Source organism: Festucalex cinctus, chromosome 10, assembly GCF_051991245.1.
Source record: "Festucalex cinctus isolate MCC-2025b chromosome 10, RoL_Fcin_1.0, whole genome shotgun sequence".
Taxonomy (NCBI): Eukaryota; Metazoa; Chordata; class Actinopteri; order Syngnathiformes; family Syngnathidae; genus Festucalex; species Festucalex cinctus.
The window spans coordinates 20207641-20227098 of NC_135420.1; the positions used below are offsets into that span (position 1 = coordinate 20207641).

The 19458-nt window shown below is 38.4% G+C and overlaps 1 long non-coding RNA gene across 2 annotated transcripts in view; it reads right to left on the reverse strand.

Moving 5' to 3' along the window:
- The window catches only part of LOC144027502 (uncharacterized), a 30291-nt gene extending 12073 nt beyond the window's left edge, over positions 1-18218 (reverse strand). For both annotated transcript variants that reach the window (XR_013285473.1, XR_013285472.1), the window contains exons 1-3: positions 18140-18218; positions 17883-17929; positions 6764-6868 (exon numbers count right to left, since the gene is read on the reverse strand). This is a non-coding gene — a long non-coding RNA (uncharacterized LOC144027502). The remainder of the gene's footprint in view (positions 1-6763; positions 6869-17882; positions 17930-18139) is intronic.
- Positions 18219-19458: the final 1240 nt, after the last annotated feature.

The following is a 19458-nucleotide window of genomic DNA, read 5'->3' on the forward strand; positions in this document are numbered from 1 at the left end:
AGTTAATGTTGGTGATCAGTTTGAATGCATTATTATTTATTGATTTTATGTAATTTACATTTTTCCGTATCATATGGTTTGAAATGGTCAGTCAAAAAAATGTTTATAGTTTAACTCATTCACTGCCTTTGACAAGTATACTTGTCAATTGTATTTTTTAGAGCGGTGCTAAATGGGGGCGAATCTGAGCATGCTCCACTGTAAATATCAAACTTGGAAACAACTTTACTGATGCCCAACCACCGGTAGATGACATCATTGCCCCATTTTATAGGAAATAAACACAGTTTCAGAGTCCATGGGAGAAATGGCTGTATTTTGGCAAACCTACATTTTTCTGCTGTCAATTATAAAAGAACGGGACGGGACAAAAAGTAGGGAGTCTATTCTGTTATTTGGTAGATTCGGTTTATATATAATTATTGAATGTAATATCACGTGAGTATTGGAAATGTAAAAATTTTCTATAATGACTGGCAGTGAATGAGTTTTAATTAAGAATTTAATTTTATTTTTGAATTTCAGATGCACTTTAAATCTTTTCTGTTACAGTTAATAAAGCCATTCTTTGTTGTAAGTTGGATACAGTGTTATGCAGAGGTGTGCTTAGAACAATTTTATAGACAAATGATACTATTTATAGTCGCGGGGGGGGCGGTTGAGATGTTTTATTTTTACTGGGGGGGCATGACAGAAAATGACTGAGAAGCACTGCTCTAGCTCAACATTACTTACAAAAAATATGATTATAAACTAATGACTTTGATGAAGCAGCATGTGACTGTTTTTGCAAGGTAGGAAATAATTATTTTTTTTTTTTTAAAAGACAAGTGACGGTGAGGAATATAGAAAATGTGACATGGCGACGCCATAGCAACCGGGGTTGCCTGAGGAACGAGGGGAAAACCAAAGTGACTCAACCACTTGTCAAACGTGACTTATTTGAATAATTGTGCAGTAAAAATTGTGCGGAAATTCACTCATCTCCTCTCACTCACTAGAAACATCCACCGTGCAAAATTTGCCCTCTTTGTTTTGTTTTGGCCAGCCTTAATTGGGCTGCTGTTGGAAAATTACACGTAATTGCCGGCTGTGAACGCTTATCCCTCTCATTCGGCTCTCGTGCGCACGCTGGCTCAAACGTGGCAAATGTGCCAATGCTAAAAACATGCACACGTATACGATCAAAATACTTCCTGCATTTTTTTTTTTTTTACACAATTTACCCGATTTACGTGTGTAAACAGACTTTTGTCCCCATAAGTGATGAATCCCAGATCATACACACACACACACAAACACATATCCTTGTCTTTGCTACCTTTATGAGACCACCAAATCTATTACCTTTTTTTTTTGCACCATCTTTTTCGACTTCATCGTAACAAACGCGCACACATACACACAAAACACGCACACCTCAAGGCTGATAATGAGGCTTGGGAAATCATGATTTATGTTTCATAGCAAAATCTAATTGATTTGATTCATCACGTTCCTTCTCGACTAATTAAATTACCACAACACATTACCAAACATTAGAGCACGAGGGCGCCGGCTTGTTTTCACCTCTGGAAGATTGTTATCAATTAATTTTATAGCAGATAGCAAAAAAAAAAAAAAAAAAAAAAAGCCTGTTGACCCCCCCCACACACACACAAAAAAAAATATCCAGCAGGGAGTTCCAGCACATTAGTGAGCAACACAATATTGTAGTGTAGAAGCATGATGCAATATGCTTTTCAAAAACAAAAATGGTTATGCAAGCCTTGCATGTGCGCACAATTACTGTACAGTGGTAAACAGATTACAAACATCACTGAAGCTTTTTATGATAATATTCATTTTATTTTCTGATATTTTGCATGATGCCCTTTGGTCCAGATTTAGATTAGTTGACCCGCCTTATCCAAGCTTAAGCGTGAAAATGTTATTGCTGAAGTTTTTATCTCGGCCGGTCTGACCAGTTCGGATTCAGCTCTTTATTTATGCTGTTTATTTTGGTCAATATCGAGTGCAGATTGAGATTTCATTGCTGTTTGTTTACGTGGTTACAGGATTATGTAAAAATTGAAGAGGAGAACAGCAAATTGATAGTAGAAATATTTAACATTAGTGAAAAGAAAACCTGTAAAACAGTTGCGTTTTTATTCCTCGCACGTGTGTGCCAAAATTACATAAAATAGTTCAAATGTGCATTAAAACTATTGAAATGTTTTAAAATGAACACTTCATTGTCAATTATCGCACATGTGAAATCTAATCCAAAATTACTATACGGTCATTTATCACCAAAAGTCACGTGTTATTAATTAATTAATTAATTTATTTATTTTTAATTGAATAAAACTGTAAATACAAAACAGTGTACAATAATTACATTACATGTGAAATAACTACATAAATATATGTTTAAAGCATTAAAATAAATAAATATTAAGTCAATTTAATAATAATCTAATTTAATTAATAATACAATTTAAATTCCATCCAACTATCCATCCATTCTCCATATTCCTTAACCATTAAATAAAAATATAATGAAACATAAATAAATAAACAAATACATAAATGATTAATTCTGTAGTTGTGATGCTTTAAGAAAAATAGAAAAATAGGACAAATAATTAATAATTAATCTAAACACAATGTACATGATCTTTTGCAATGTCAAACACAAAATTATGACACTTTTTTTTTTAAACTACAAATAAATGAGTCAATGTGTAGAAAAATGTATTAATTCATCCCCAAAAAATCAAAACATTGCAAAATTATTGTATAGTCTTAACTTACGTCCATCCATCTATATCTTTTTTTAAAATGACAAATAAAAAAAAAACAATCTAACAAACAATCAAAGTTTGGATTAATTTCAAGTACTGGTACGAAATACTTTACATACTGCATATAAATTAAAAAAAAAATAGATGTGACCTCCCCAGCAGCTTCCTAAAACTACGATTATATAATAAGAAGACATGGGAGGGGCTTTATACATAAAATCAGTGCTCTGGCCCTTTAAAACCACATTTTTATTTATTTTCTTTAACATCAGTCCTACACTCATTTGTTATGTATACATGCCCTGTTTTGTATTTATTTATTTTTTAATGCCATGTTCACTGGGCACTCAGAGCCGGTGACTAAGAAAGTTGCCAATAAATTCAGCGTGAGCGTAGTAGGAAGGAGAAAAGAAGAAGGGAAACACTGGAAGCCCCTCAAGTTGTGAAATTTAAAGGTACAGCGGGGACCTTATAAAGCCAAGTGTGAAGATAGAGCACATAAAAAAAGGGCGACGGCGGGATGGGCGAGATTGGAATAGAGAGCCAAGCCATCCAGCAGACAGATTCGTGTGTGCAAGAGGGGGGGAAAAGGACGTGAAGACAGGAGGGAAAAAAAAAAAAACGAGAGAGTAAAGAGGTCACGGAGTGGTTACGAAACCAACTGTGACCTAATGTGGCGTGTTTATGGTGCTGTTTTGGAGCGGAGAGATGCAGGCTGGAATTAGAAGGGTGGTGGCTGCGGATCGACTCGTAGACACACGGCCGTGCGTTGGGCTGACTTCTTCTCTTTAGAACATCGCTTGAAACCTAAAATGACTCACATGAATGTATGAGCCACTGAAAGCTAGCTAACTCCATTTTTGTCATTTTGCAGGAGAGTGGCGTTAAGTTATAAATCTGATTTATATCTTGGCAATGATTGCTGGATACTTTTTTAATGATTTAATGATTTTGGACCATATTGGGTATTCATATTATATCATATTGCTTTCACTTAGGCCAATGCTGATTCCAATATTTGGCAGAATATGGTCCCTAATAACCGAGCTGATTCATTCACTCCCAGCCATTTTCACAGAGGCATTCCCGTTCGCTCCCGGCTGTTTTACTGGATTTTGACTGATTTTTGCAAGGCCCACAGAATATTGTGTTCTATTGCTATAAAAGCATGGAACCTATCAAAAGAAAGGTTAAAGTCTCTTCTTTCATCAAGAAAAAAAAGTATGCTTCTATGTGTTTCCGTTTTGCAGCAATTAGCATTAGAAGAGAGCTAGGTTTCATCAGTTTTCACAAATCTATTCAAAATTGTAAGTAATTGAGGTTTTTTTCTACATGGCCCTGGTTGATCTCCTTTGCTCTGCTGCCACCTGCTGGCCGTTTGTGTAATAACTACCATTTCTGCAACCATTCTTTGCAGTTGAGAGGCTGCATCAAAGCCTTCTGTATGCTCAAGCATAAAAAAAACAAAAAACAAAAAAAAAAACGGATAAATACGTCTTTGGGACACAGAACATAAAAAAAACGTATTTACACGTTATTGGGAGCAAATGAGTTAATTTGAGGGTCCATTGAAATGCATTGGGAATTTAAAAACAAAGTTAAAAATTCAAACCCAAAAACACTTCAAAAATTACTGATAAACGTTCAGTATACATTTACCATGAATAACAGGCGGAAAATGGGGAATAATGCTGCATTCGAGGATGGTCGGAACTCTGAGGTTTCCGAGTTCAAAACCAGGAAGTGTGTCCGGGAACGCCCCTTCGAACTCGGAAATTCCACTTGCCAAGTCGGAAAAAAAGAAGAACCCCGACTTGACCGACAGACGACAAGTGACGTCACTCTACAATGGCGACCACAAACCGTGAATGGTAAAACACAAATTACTCGAGTATAAAACTAGATAGCTTACTTTATTCAGAAATATTCAACATATCATCATGTAACACAACGTACGTGACAGTATGCCGCAACTGCATGGAATGATTATGAAATAAGATAAAAACAATAAATGAAGCAAAATTGCGAGAAGGCAAGTTTGCTGCAGGTCTTTTAAAATTTTAAAAAACAATGTATCACTATCCGCCATTTTAGTTGTTTACTTTCGCCTCGAACGCTTTCATGTCGGAACTTGGAAAAACCATCCTTGAATGCAGCATAAGAATCCAGAAAAAAACCCAACCCGTGTTAAAAATGTCTTTTTTAATATAACATTAAAAAAAAGAAAGAAGCTAATATTGGCAAGTCAAATTCATAGTATGTATAGCACATAACTCATAACCTCATAGTTTTACCTTGTTTTACTCAAATCGCTGACTCGCTGTACATTAGCATAGCGCCTGTTAGCATATTAGCATCATGTTTTACATCGCATCCACCATAGTACGTTTTTCATTATATTTATCACACAAATATTGCACCTGATGAACCCCATGAAGACCTTATCACACGGTCTCCATGCAGGTGATAATGCAGGCTGGTGGCAGTGGTGTCAAAGTGTTTTCGCACGAATGATGTTTCATCTAACGCGGCCGTGGGCATATTGCGGAGAGGCTGCCGATGTTCCCCGCCCGTGCGTGTGTCTTCGCAAGCCTCTCAACACGTTGTCATTACATCTGCCAGGCCCGTGTCATTTAAACCCGCCGCTGTCTCTTCATTAAGAGCTACAATTCATTAACGAACTTGATACTACGCGTGCACGCGCGCGTAATTGTTTTTATACATTCTGGGGATCATGAGTCATCACTTTAAAAGGGTGAGGATATTTTTTTTGCTTGTACATTTGGGAATACTTCTCATGTTCTGTAGCATCTCTATGTGAAAGAGGTTAGCGTTAAAATAACAAAAATATTCCGGCGTTGCACCATTATCCCGATCAAACTCAATCAATTGTGTGTTTGGAAAGGCATTCTTTGCAATTTTAATTATAAAATAACATAATAAAAAAAAGAATAAAAATAAAACATTGCCCTTTGCTTATTGTAAATGATATACTAGACAAAATAAGAATTTAAATGAATTAAGCATTTAATTATAAAGGGTATATCTCATTTAAATTGATCAAAAAAATATTACCGGTTCAACACAATGCGAAAAATATTGTCAACAATCAACATAAATGGAATTTAAAACTATGATACCTTTAGAAAATTACAAATTAATTCTTAACTCAATTCGATAAATCATCAAAATTTAAAATCGTGAATTAAAGCGACATTGACATGACACAATATTATTACATAAATAAAAAAAATAACATATCTGGGAAATGTATTCCAAAATAATAACGCGATTAAAAATGAAAAATACATTAAATGTGAAGTCAAAATTGTTGAATTGGGAATTAATTCATTTTTCTTAATTAAAAAAAAAATACAGATAAATAAAACATTGCACGTTTTCAGATGTGACATAATGGCAGAAGAAATCTTAACATTCCTGAAGGCGAATGTTGATCAATTATTGTAAAGCCAAACAATGTCAATGAATGTCTTCAAATTGTTTGCTCTCATGGTGGACAAAGGATGTTAGAAAGTGTTCATTTAAGAGTGAGAAATCAAAGGATTAGGATTTTTTTAACAACAACAAAAAATTCAAGAATAATGTTTTACTGAATATGTGTGTTCAATATTGCCACTGAACAATTAATCATATGGCCAATTATGCTGCTTTGCTGTCATTTTGTTTTACCTCAACCAGACAGATTAGTTATTCGCCGCTATCAAAGCAGCAGTTGAATGCGAGAGGATGATCATTTGCTCTTAAAAGTTGGTCAGCTCCTGAACATTTTGCCCCCCGCCGACCCACCCCACCTCCTCGCTTGTGAATTAACAGCTACGCCCATGTTTATATATCTCACATGGCGTCTGTAGATGACTCGAAGAAAGCCATAAAAAGAGCCATTTTTGTGTTTTGATCATAAAATATACTTGGAGGTTCATGTGCACTTTCCTGCAGGGAAAAGGCCAACTAACTACCTTCAGCTTGTCTGGCTCCTCCTTTGCGGGGCCTCTTCATCCTCGCCACCCCTTCTTCTTCTTCTTCTTGCGCACACGCACACACGCGCATTCCAAGGCGCTGGGCTGAGACGGTATGTGAACAAAGCACAGACAGACAGACAGAGAGAGAGAGAGAGAGAGAGGGAGGCAGGGCGAGAGAGGTAGGCCTCCATTGTTACTGATGACTGCAGGAGAGCGCTCGCTGATGCCAGCTCTTCTCACAATGGCCCACGCACGCACACATACACACACACACGGAGTGCGGCTATACATCTTTCTGCTACACGACTGTATATGCAGGCTCAGATGACAGAAGCTCCATGTTGCAGCATTTATTCTACCAAATGCTCTCTTGCCTTCTCTAGCTTGAAGATATGATCAGTAACATGCAAACATAGATATAGTGTATGCTTTTCAGTTTTATAAGTACACACTGATAAGACTGTGCTATGTTTGTATAAATTTTTCTCTCTCAATAAAACACAAGTCTTAATATGTCTGCTTAAAAACGTAAAAGGTACACAATATTATCATGTTAGCAATTTAACGTGAGGTTTAGAAATACCTGCGTACAAGACTTGTAGTCTTTACAATGATGCCTCGATACTTTCTTGACTTTCCAATTAGCATGCTAACATTTTATCACCGTGTTTTAGAAATAGTAACTACTTGGCATTCTGTTTAAACTTGGCACTTTCTTTACTTAAGTTGCTAACTTTTCAACATTGCTGTAGTAAAAATAATGTGGTCTGTCCTCCCAAAAGAGGACGTTTGGTCACCCTAAGTGTCTTCCTTACCACTTTTCTGACTCAAATTGATAACTTGCTATATGTTAGCATACAATCATTAGCATGTTAGCATTTCTGGATTTCATTCATGTTTTCAAAATAGTATCTGGCTACATCTGTTTTAGCACTTTCTTTGGTCAAGTTGTGAACTCGCTATACGTACGATAATTAGCATACCAACTGTTAGCATCATAGCATTTTATGACGTGGGTTTTGAAATTCTGGGTCATTCGGGGTCTCCCCTAGCACTTTATTTACTGTACTGTACTTTTACTTGCCACATGTTAGCATATAACTGCTAGCATATTAGTGGTTTACAATCAGAGTTTTGAAATCAGCATCAGAACCAGAATCCGAATAGGTTGTCATTGCGCCACAAGGTACAACAAAATGGAACTGTTGCCACCCGTTCAAGAGACAGATAAACGATCAACAGGGTGATACAGAATAGTGTCGCCTATTTTATCAACTAAAAAGAAAAGGAAGACATGAGGAAAGGTGAGGGGAGGAAAAAAACTCAAGTCGTAGGCTTAAATTAAAGAGTAGGCCTATTTGACTATGCGGCATCCGCGTGTCTGTTTTAGCGCTTCTTACTCAATTTGCTAAACTGCTGTAAATTAGCATGACAGCTATTAGCATTACCCCGTGTCATGAGGCACCCATTCATTCGGTATGTGGTAGATCTTATAGAGCCCTTTTTACAATCAAGTTGACTTCACTTGATGGACTTTATTAGTCCAGCCGGTAGTATTTTATATAATATTGTATCTGATTCCTTGACATGCTTTATAGTCTGTATGGGTGTGCCTTAGAAAAATAATGACCCTTCACCTTTTTTAGTTTCCCAAGTCTGGAAGTCGGCCATATGTATAAGCAGCAAATGCCGACAAGACAGAAGGAAGCGCAACGGATCCATTTTACAAGCAAAAGCTGGCTCCCTTTGGCCGCCGTATTCATCATGTTGCTGGCAGAGTTCTTTCATGTAAAATGGTCAGTAAAAGCTTTTTTCTAGTGTGCACACGTCCAGATAAATCATTCGCTTCTGACAGTTTGTATCTCTTTATTGCCACCTTAAAAACACAGGTCCATATGTAGTATGTGTCTCTTGTAAGCTGTGTGGTCAACTGTTAGCAAGCTAGCATTTTAGGCTTCAGAAATCTAACCCGCCTTATGTGCAGGTTGTTCTTTTAACACTATGGCTCGACCATCATTTTGTACTGCCGAGGCATGCTGATAGCATAGAAACTGCTAGCATTTTATCCAGTCTCATTAGGTTGTCAAGCTGTGTGCATTTATTGCTGCACATTTAACACTGTTAGCTTATCCACCCCATCCATCAATTTTCTTAACCGCGTATTCCTCACAAGGGTCACAGGGGTGCTGGAGCCTATCCTAGCTGGCTTTGGGCAGTAGACAAGGTGCACCCTAAAATGGTTTCCACCCAATCCAGGAACTGTTAGCCGAGCAACTGTTAAATATTAGCATTTTTAGCAGTCTTATTACTCTTTTGGAAAAGGATGAGGCATCCTGTACCCTCCTTATGGGTCTGGGTATTTGTTACTCAAGCTGTTAGCATAACAACAGTTAGCATGTTAACACAATTCAGATTTAATAGGAATTGAACAATCTAGCCTAAGCAAGGCATATATATTTTTCTTCTCAAAAGACCTGGGGAGGAATCATACATCCTATTTATCTGTTATTTTCTGTGGCCTGCAGCTATTTGCATGTTTATTGCAGACAGAATTGGAACTGCTTTGAAAGCCTCAATCCTCACTTTTGTTCCAAATATTTGCGCAAAATATCTCCCAAACCATTTTGCACGGCATCCATATCGCCCACACTATTTCATATGATATCTATGCCTCCCTTTTGTCCAAGTGATATTATTAAAACACAAATCTCACTCATCTTATGTCGTTTTTCTGGACTAATTTAATTTCTCCTGCTCTTATTGTTGGTCCCGTTCCTATTTTTCTTATTAGCGTGACATTTGTGCATGCTCGGCTTTATCTCTCCTGTTTTGTTACAAGTGAAGCCCTTCAGCGTCGCGCCTCCAAATGGGGTCATCCGGCGCCCCACTGTCATCACTCATAATTCTCATATCAGCCCACATTCAAACTTCATATCCATATTCCATCCTCACATCAAGTAGGTGTGTGCTTTAATTACACGGGAAATTAATACTGCACCACCGGTTGGATTCATTAAATTAAAAAGAAACAATACTTATTTTAACAATTGTTTTATTACCTCTGCCAAGCACAAAATCATTTGTAGTTATAGCTGAATTTTGTGGTGGTTACAGTGGTCATTCTGCCACTTTCCATTATATCATGCACATGAGCTACCCGTCCAAAACAGCACAGGATTCTGTAATGTGCTTTTTGATATGCAAAATATAGCATTCCATTATATTGTACTTAATTTAAAACAAAAAAACAGAGTTGTAACATAATTAAATAGAATGTAAAGAATTCACAGTTTGTGCATCATGATTTAATGCTTTCATATGATTCATTGTACTACTCCTTCTGGTGTTTCCACCTTGGCCACAAGGGGGCAGTATAAGCCAGTCATAGCCTCCTGACTAACAGGAAAAAAAACATTGTCCAATCATGTTTATGTTTATTTTGATATTCCCAAATCTTTGTGAAGTAACTGGAATACTGCAAAATACATTTTTGAAAAAAAATAAAATAAATAAAATTATTTTTTAAGCTATGATGTGTCCACTACAGAGGACATTTTTTTTTAAACGTGAATGCTAGGCTCAAATACAGTTAAAATAATTACTTACTTTGTGTTCTTAAGAGTCTTATCGAAAACATGCTAACAACATTTAAAGCCTAAATTTGTTCAATAAAAAGTGTTATACACTTACTTTTCCTCTTCCCTTAAAAGTGCTTGCACTGAGGGAAGCCATTTTCTTTTATGATGCAATCAAAGGTAGCAAAGCCCCATCCCTACAACTTTGGTAACATTGGAAAGCTCTGAGTGTCCTCTATAGAGCACAAAAGCAGTTAATTCAATCGTATGCACTGGGTGGGAGATATTCAGGTTTAAATAAAGGTCCACTACAGAGGACAAATATGAATTGCTGGTAGTCGGGAGGATAAAGACCGGAATGGGTAAAAATCGCAACTAATCTTAGTTTTTCAGCAATGGCTGAGTAATATTAGTTCATTTTTTTCCCCGCATATGTTAAAGATTATGCCAGTGAGTATTGTGTTATTTTCTTTCTACATGTGTTGATCGATGCTAATCGTTAGCATGGCAATGCCGTTTTCTATTGTGTTTTAACATTAATCTATAACAGGCATTCTTAAGCCAATGTTTGTTTGGTTATTTTAAGTACACGGGTATTACTCTTAATTTGTTTTGTTTCAACTTCAACTGAGAGTTGCAATAAACAGCTCGAAGCCTCTTTTATCAAGAATTATTATATCTGCCAATTTGCCAAACTGCTGATTGTTGTGAAGTTAGTTTAGGTGCGTTTATCAACATTCGGGTCACTCGTACCTCAAAGTGCCACTGTATATCGGACATGTTCTTCATCTCAAGGCCTCGTGAGATGGTAAACTCACCAAAAATGACGTGCATGCAGTGAGCCATCCACTGAGCAGTCTGGAATGACTTCTTGTTCAATAGATAGTTCTTGTGTGCGGCAGGCTTAGCAGTTCAACCCTGCAAGAGGCCATTCGTTGCCATCTATCGCCTTATCAGACCGCACGAGTTGGGCTGGTGAATAATGCTTTCAATGTATTTAATTCATCGTCCCACCCCATCCTTCTCTCCATGTCCACTTGAGCCATACATCTGCCCACCTCTGACACGCTTCTCCATCTGCTGGCCTCGATCCATCTCTCCTTCCTCCTCTTTTCCATTCATCCGGCGAGCACGCGTTCCTCCTCCCGCGCTCATAATGGAGATCATATGTTGAAGGCGGCGCGCTGAAACCCAACACGGCGCGTCCACATCAAATAAAAGCTGCTGTCAGCGGCGAGGCCCGGGCTCCGCCGAAGGGGACTGAAACCGGATCCGAGCGGGCCTCGCCGACACGCCGTTAAAATTTGTGCCCGGGAGGAGAGCGGCGGGCCGACAGACGGGCCACACCTCAACCAGAGGCATTCCAATGCGCTTGGACAAAGAATATTTGCTGAGGTGCACTTAAGGAGGATGAGCGTGTATTTTGAAGAGTCGAGTGGTAATTTAGCCTGGATTGAAGCCCACACGACTACATTGGTTTTGTGTCCTGATTCCTTGACATAATGAGAGTTAAGGTGGCCTCAAACGGTCAAAATGATGACGTGAAGGCCACTTAAGTATTATTTACTCAACTGCAAATTGGGTGAAGGTCCTACTTGGGCGCTATTTTCACGCACGGCGCAAGGCTAGCGTGAGCACAGTCTAACTGTTCCCGTGGGTGGAGTTTTCTTTGTGGGAGGGAACACAGCCAACTCCCGGCCAATTGAAGCAGCTCCCCTCATTCACTTTATATTCAGGTGATGATGCAAGAGATCAGTGTGCACAAATTGTCAGGGGGTGACATGATAATAGGCGTTTTTCCACCACCGGAACTTTTGGAGAACTTTTCAGTTTACCTTGGCTGTTTTTCCACCACCAACAATTACCAGGGTAATTAAATTCCCCAGGGGGCATCCAAGTACTATCTCAGCAGCAGGGTCTTGCTGAGCCAGGCAGGAACTTTAAGGGGGCGGGCTGCAATGGCCACAGCTGATGGGTCAAATTTGGGGGTTTGTTCTTACATCGGCTGGACTCAATCAAACTCATTTGAATTAATTACCGAGAACTGCAAGACACCGTGGAAACACAAATCACAAATTCCCGGCGGAACTTTTACCACCAAGAACTCCCTTTACCCAGAACTCAAAGTTCATGGGCTTGTTAGTGGAAAAACGGCTAAAGATAATAATTCATTCAACGAATTGATTTCTACAATGTCCATGAAATAAGAAACCTTTATGTCAAGAGAAATTACATTTAAAGCACTACATTAGGTCTACGCATACTCTCGAGTCACTACCTACAGATTTGCATGTTTTTTTTTGTTTTTTAACAAATTTTTTATATTCTATTTTTTATTGTAATTTTTTTTTTGTTAGGTTTTTTTTTTTTTTAGGTTTGGGGACCCACCTCAATTTTTCCCCGCAGAAAACGCACATTAACAGGGGTCCACTGTATCATAGAAAAACAACAGAGAAGTGCTATTGAGCTAACAAGTTGCAGTGGAGCAGCCACGTCATAATTTACTGAAACGCTGTGCGTTGATGGTGAGATCAGAAAAGTCAGAATTAACTTTCATTGTTTTCATTGACATTTTATGTATCAAAAGTACTAGTAGTATTGTTAACACGACTACCTGTTTTGTCCTGATGGGAGTCGTCAATTCAAGGGATGATGCAACTGACTAATTGCGCTATAGTATATATCGGAGATATGGCAACGGTTTGAGGAAATACAGTGTGGTCCGCAGCCCACCCAGCGTATCAGCCGGCAACATCGCCATTCCTCAGCACGTTACAGCGATAGAGCTGATGGATATCCCCCGCAAGATGGATGGAGTGGACGCCCGCGACTCCGGAGGAAGTCACAGTGTCCTGGTTTTCGTCAAGCAGCTGAGGGGATCAGATGTTATCGAGCCGGGAGGTGTCGGCCGCCCTCCGCTCTGCGCCGCGGATAGTTTACGTAAAGGATAAACTGTGACCCGAGGACGTAATCCGCCAGCAGGCCGAGCGGTAGCGGCGTGGATTACTGCGGGTTAACTGGAGCCTCTACTCTTCTCGGCCACCTCAAGAGGACCCTAATTGAGCTCAATCTCATTATTTACGACCAACTATGCGAGTGTCTTTAAACAGATCACACAGAAGGAAAACGCACTGGCTCCATCTTTGTCACAATTTCTGCAATCGGCAGCATATGCTCTGTCAAGAATGAGGAAGTATGGTGAGCTTTACTTTGAATCCACTCTTTAGCCAGAGTTGAACTGTTCAGAACTATAAAGGAAATGGAAGTGATCCGCTCAATTTTCATAAAAAAAGCACTGTTCAAACTCTAGTGTGCGATTAGAACGCCACATTTAAAAGGAATGAAAGGAGCCATTTTGATTGGCCATGACTAAAGTTGGACATGACCACCCCCTGCACTCATCTACGAAATTACCAACGTCAGGTCTAACCTGCCTCCACGTAGATACGCCACGATAATAGAGCCCTTCATCTTAGTTTTGGTGAAGCAGCATGTGGTTCAGCAGCCAAGTTTATCTTGTACACGTTACAAGTTACAAATTCCATGCATGTGCTTTTCATTCTAGTGTGCTCCCTTTGGCCACCAGGGGCAGACATACGTGCTGAATTGGTGATAAAACACAGAAGACCATCAAAAACTAAGCTGCAATATTATATTTTTTTTACAGCGGATAAGCCTGTGAGTTTTGTTATATCCTCTGTCTGCTTGTATTAAAGTAAAAGTTGTTTAATTTTTAATTACTAAAACACTTAAACATGTTCTGTTAGCCGGGTTGTGGTGTTTTGAATTGTATGCTAGCAATTAAGCTAGCATACTTTTCTGACACTAAGCAATTTGATAAATAGTCAACATAGAATTTTCTATGTTTTAGTTTGAAAATAAAATTAAACTGGGAATGGCAGTAAACAGCTTGAAGCAAACACTGGGAATCTTCCCCCCCCCCCCCCCAGTTGCTGCCAAACTTCAGCATGTTTCAAAATTAGCTGCCACTTAAATTTTAGCACAAAATTCAAGACAATAAAAGCCTGATTTGTATCTTAAAAAAAACTGTTGTGGAAGATACAAATGTGTATTCAAAATATGTAATGTATATATATATATATTTATTTTATTTATTCATTCATGAATTGGCCAATTATTTAATAACATTAATTAATATACACAAATGCTAATTTTGCTATTTAATGAATAAAAATAATTATCTACATTTTAATCTACCAAGTTTGTGAAACCCACCAAATATTATAAGATTCTTGATCATTTAAGAATATGATGGTGCTGGTGTACCTAATAAAGTGGTCAGCGAGTCTGAATTATCCTGTATATGCGCATCCTATTTTAATGAAGTCGCTTGTTTAATAAATGCGACGGCACAAACGCCGTAATTGCAAGTTTCAACAATGTTAACATTCCAAGTCATATCCATTTATTTATAGTTCCGCTGACATTCATTGTACAAAAGTATAATATCCACAAGGAACCGCGGGCCGTGTTTTTAATCAAGGTGTCAACATATTTCATCGCACAATAAACTTTACGAGCCAGTTCAGGCATCTAAAAAAGGAGAAGGATGTTGCTCATCTGCCGCGCAACAGCAAAAAAATCAAAATAAAGTGACAAAGAAACAACTATTAGCTCAGCATACATGATGTTAATCGGGTACGGCTACGCAGGAGCTTAATTACGTGTTGGCACAATGTGTGGTACTTAAGCAGAGGCCTCCGAGCAGTCGGGAATTTTGGAACATGTTCAACAGGAATCAAGATGTTTGTTTACAAGATATGTGATTTAATGGTTATTGGGGGGTGACGTCACCACAGAAGGGTACCAGTGACGGCAAAATGAACATACAAAACTGCTCAGTTCACTTTGAAACTGGCTTTCTTTCTAAAATTACACCAATGAAGGCAAATTCAGCCACAAGATGTCATAAACTTTTGTCGTGAATCAGCAAGTTCGAAGTGGTGTTCATGTAGGCTGAAATGTGGACATTTTTAGGCTGACATAAATGACAGCACATGACCTTAGTGTTCTTTTTCATAATTTGGTTCGTGACAGAAATCTCTTCAACAAACCAAAACGAGCACATTGCGGACAAAAGTGTAGACATACATTATAGATAGCAGAATGTAATTGAATATAATGGCGTAAAAGTAGTGTTTTAAAACTATGTTGACAACTTAAAATGTATTGAAGTTACTATTATTTCAAAACTAAAATGACTTGCCTACTGTTTAACTACATAAAGTCGATTTATAAGATTGACTTGAAACTGATTATCTACAATTTAAATGTATTGAAAATAGGGAATCGACTGTTAACTCGGATATGTGCATTTCCATCCAAAATATTACTATCAAATTTAACATTTTACCGCAACCGCTTGCAAATAGCAGTAAATTGCTTATGATATAGACTCCCCCATGTTTTGATAATAACATGACGGAGGGGAGGCGCGCGGGAGCAGGAAGCTCACATTTATTGGATTTAACTGTTTTGCTCCGCACACCATTGGGTAATTCCTTCTTATCGGCCCAGAAGCTGTAGTTATTTACTTGAAAATGGACTAATTTCTTATTCCAGCGGAGGGGGGACCGGCCGCTGACTTGAACAGCTGCTTCATGACCCAAAAAACTGTCAGTCTTTCCCTGGAATAAATTGTGGACCGTACCACTGGAAAGCGAAGGGGGAGCCCTCGCCGAGCACAGCTGCTAATCCGTTTCTAAACACGTTTGAAGCTAGGATAATCGATCTAAACAATCTAGTGAAATTAACTAACATGACCTGGGTTTGAATTTACTTCATTTGTCGTATTTAAGGAGCAGCTTTTGGTAGATATTCCCGAGCGTTTGCCCCTGCCTCCCGTGGACCACCTTGGTGCGAGCTCATAGTAGAATCAATTCACAGAGAGGGCAACTTGAAACCGGCCACTCACGCCGGAGCGAGTGGCGTTTTTGGCCGGCTCTGAGTTTAATAGTCCGGCTAGCATCCGGGCTGTGTGTGTGCGTGTATACACGTCTGTCCACGCGCGTGGAAGGACTCACAGAGTGGGGGAGACGATGTCGTAAAGCCGATTGGCCCTTTTGGGGTTATTGTGGATGATTTCTTTTTTTGGGGTGGGGATTTATGACAGATAAAGTTCCACGCGTGTCGACTCTCCCTCCGTTTGGGAGATGGGAGATTGTCCTACACCCCTTAAACGTAACATACTCAATCGGACACTTGTCACGCACGGTCGGCGTGACTCTGCAAAGCGGTGGTGGAAAAAATATGTACAATTAATATTTGCCACACGTATTAACATAATAATGACTTGTAGTCATGTCAATGCATTTAAAGGGCCAGCGACCATTTAATCACGTCAGTTTTCATTCATTACGTGCCAGATTTGAATAGCAATCATTAACAGAGGTGGCAAACATCTGCCTCCACCAGCACACACACTCACCAAAACAAACATGAGTGAATAGTCTTAAAGATACTCCAGGTTTGCATTGACACACGTGGTTATGATTTTTTGGAAGTGCAATGTTTTGACCCTCTTACAAACCTACATACGTATTAGAAACAGTAACTCACTACAACCACTTTTAGTAGTAAACATAAGGAAATGATTAATTTGATTGCACACGTGTAAATAAAATAATACAATACAATACAATACAATATAATATAATATAATTCCAGGTGACTGAGTGCATGTTGCAGGCGAGCCCAGATAATAGCAGCACACTTGCAGGCGTAAGCAATCCCATCGGAATCATAATAATAGTGATAATAAATAATGATAATGAAGTCAAAGCTGGATGCATAGCGCCCCCTGTGGGTAATCGGGGAGATCACGCTGAGAGTGGGAAGTAAAGTAACACATTGTGGAAGTAATTATTCGTGTAAAAATAATGGTTTGAAAACTGCCGTCTTAGTAGTTTGCACTCGATTTACTCACTCTATTTAAATGGAATTTTTAACTTGACCGCTTTCAAGCAGCTAAATGAAGTCCTGTCAGTTTTGTAGTTGATTAGTGAGGTTAAAATATTCGATGATGTGTACAATTGCCCAGAAAATGTCAAATGTAAGCACAAATATTGACTGAAGTAATAAGTATTCTTTGAAATATATGTGACGTTGCAACAGTGTGACAAAGAGGCGGATGGTGAATCAGTCTCTGACAAATATGGATGGAATCACGCCATGAATCCTCCTAGCTCTGCTTTACATGAACAAAATATTTCTATTCTCAAAAAAACAAAAAGGAAGGCTCCACATTCTTGACAAAGTGACCATCTCGTGTTTTATTTTTAACATTATAATTAGTAAACAGTTTTCACATTTAGTTCCAATAATTTATTGCTTATTACTTTTTCTGTTTTATTGACAATGAAACACAAAAAGAAGAAAGTCACTCCCATTTACAGAGTGTCCCTGAACGTATCACACACAGCGTCCTCGTCACAAAATACAAAATGAATGGCGGTCAAGCTTAACCGTGAGCTCAAAAGAAAAACACCATGAAATAAAACAGCAAAAAGACAAACATTTACCTGCAACGCAGTGTGACAGAGAGGCGGTGGTGAATCAAATATGGAATCTGTCCAACAAACAACCGTTGGAATGTTACTTCACTTGAACATAATAATTTAAAAAAAAAACAAAAAAAAAAGTTTCAATCGACAAACGCCACTTTAACGTCAGCAGAGCGAGCAATGTGGGCTTATCACACTTAAAGAGAACATGAGCACACTACACAGTATCATAAGAAACACAAAGTGATATAATACAATATAATCATTAACATTACCCGGACCACATGATGTGACTCACGACGCCAAGAATCCTTGTTGGTCGGAGACCTGCAAGTGCCACAACACTGATTGCCGTTGCGTCACTTCCGCCATAAGGAATACTGCATATATCACTCCGTGATTCATTTATTATTGTAATGTATTTTTACATTTGTTACTGTATATCATTAATAATGAAATATGACATGTGTAGGCCCTCAAGTTCCATCTACTTCAGCTATTTTGACCCACGTGAAATCACATTCAAGTTTTCTGTTTAACCAGTGACGTCATCCCTTCTGAAGACCCCTTCAGGGCCCCCCATTTGGCTCTCTTGGGGGACAGGAAAAGCAGAGTGTTGACTGCGACTGGCAGGATTAAGTGTTCAAAGTACACGCTCTGCCCATAAACGTCGGCTCATGTGACGTGTGCCCGTAAAAGTGTGTTTATTTTTCCCCGGCGTGCAACGATACAGGGAAGTGGCGAGAGGTCGTTTGCATCTGTGAAAGGCGGAACGTGCTCACGTGATGCATTTGAGGAACTACGCTGACCACAACTCATTTGTCACTTAAACATGTTACGTTATCTTAATAATTCATTTTTACTTCCCCACATGTATTTCCAAAATGGAGTTACTGGCATTTAAACATGGGTGTGTCGACTTTCCCTACCCACTGAATGCTGTACAGTATTTTAATGTAAATAAAATACTCGTAGAAGTTATGTTATTAGTGGAGTACTCACGTAAAAACTCAGTGACGAATTAGTGTAGCACAATTAAACGCTTTTCCACGAGATGGCGCAATGTACAATTCATTAAAATGACTATCCACTTGTTGCCATCCAGTAATAAATATCTTATATACTTTCTGTGACTTTTGTTGTTGTTGTTGTTGTTGTTTGTGCTCTATGTCAAATATTTACCTAGGTTGGGAAGCACTGATTGTCACTTAAAATGTTAGTCTGTGCTGACACCAAGTGGACAAAAGAATTATTGCAAGAAAAGCCTTATTTAAAAAAAAAAAAAAAAAAAAAAAAAAAAAAAGTCTCCGGAAGGACGCAACCAGATTTATTTTTTTTTCTTTCTCTTGAATCTAATTTTCTGCTCGTAATTTACGTATATTGTTGCAAAACATTGGTATTTATGACTTGAAAAATAGGGCTTCACTCTTGCAAGATTGCATTTTTGAAAATGAAATATTTTTTTGAAACAAATACTCTATTTTTCTTAGCCCACTCTTTATTTTTCCACCTTTCCTATCTCCTATTTTTTCACTGGTCTTTGTGAGGAGGATTTGTTTTAAAGGGATACTTTACTTATTTAGCCATTTTTGGC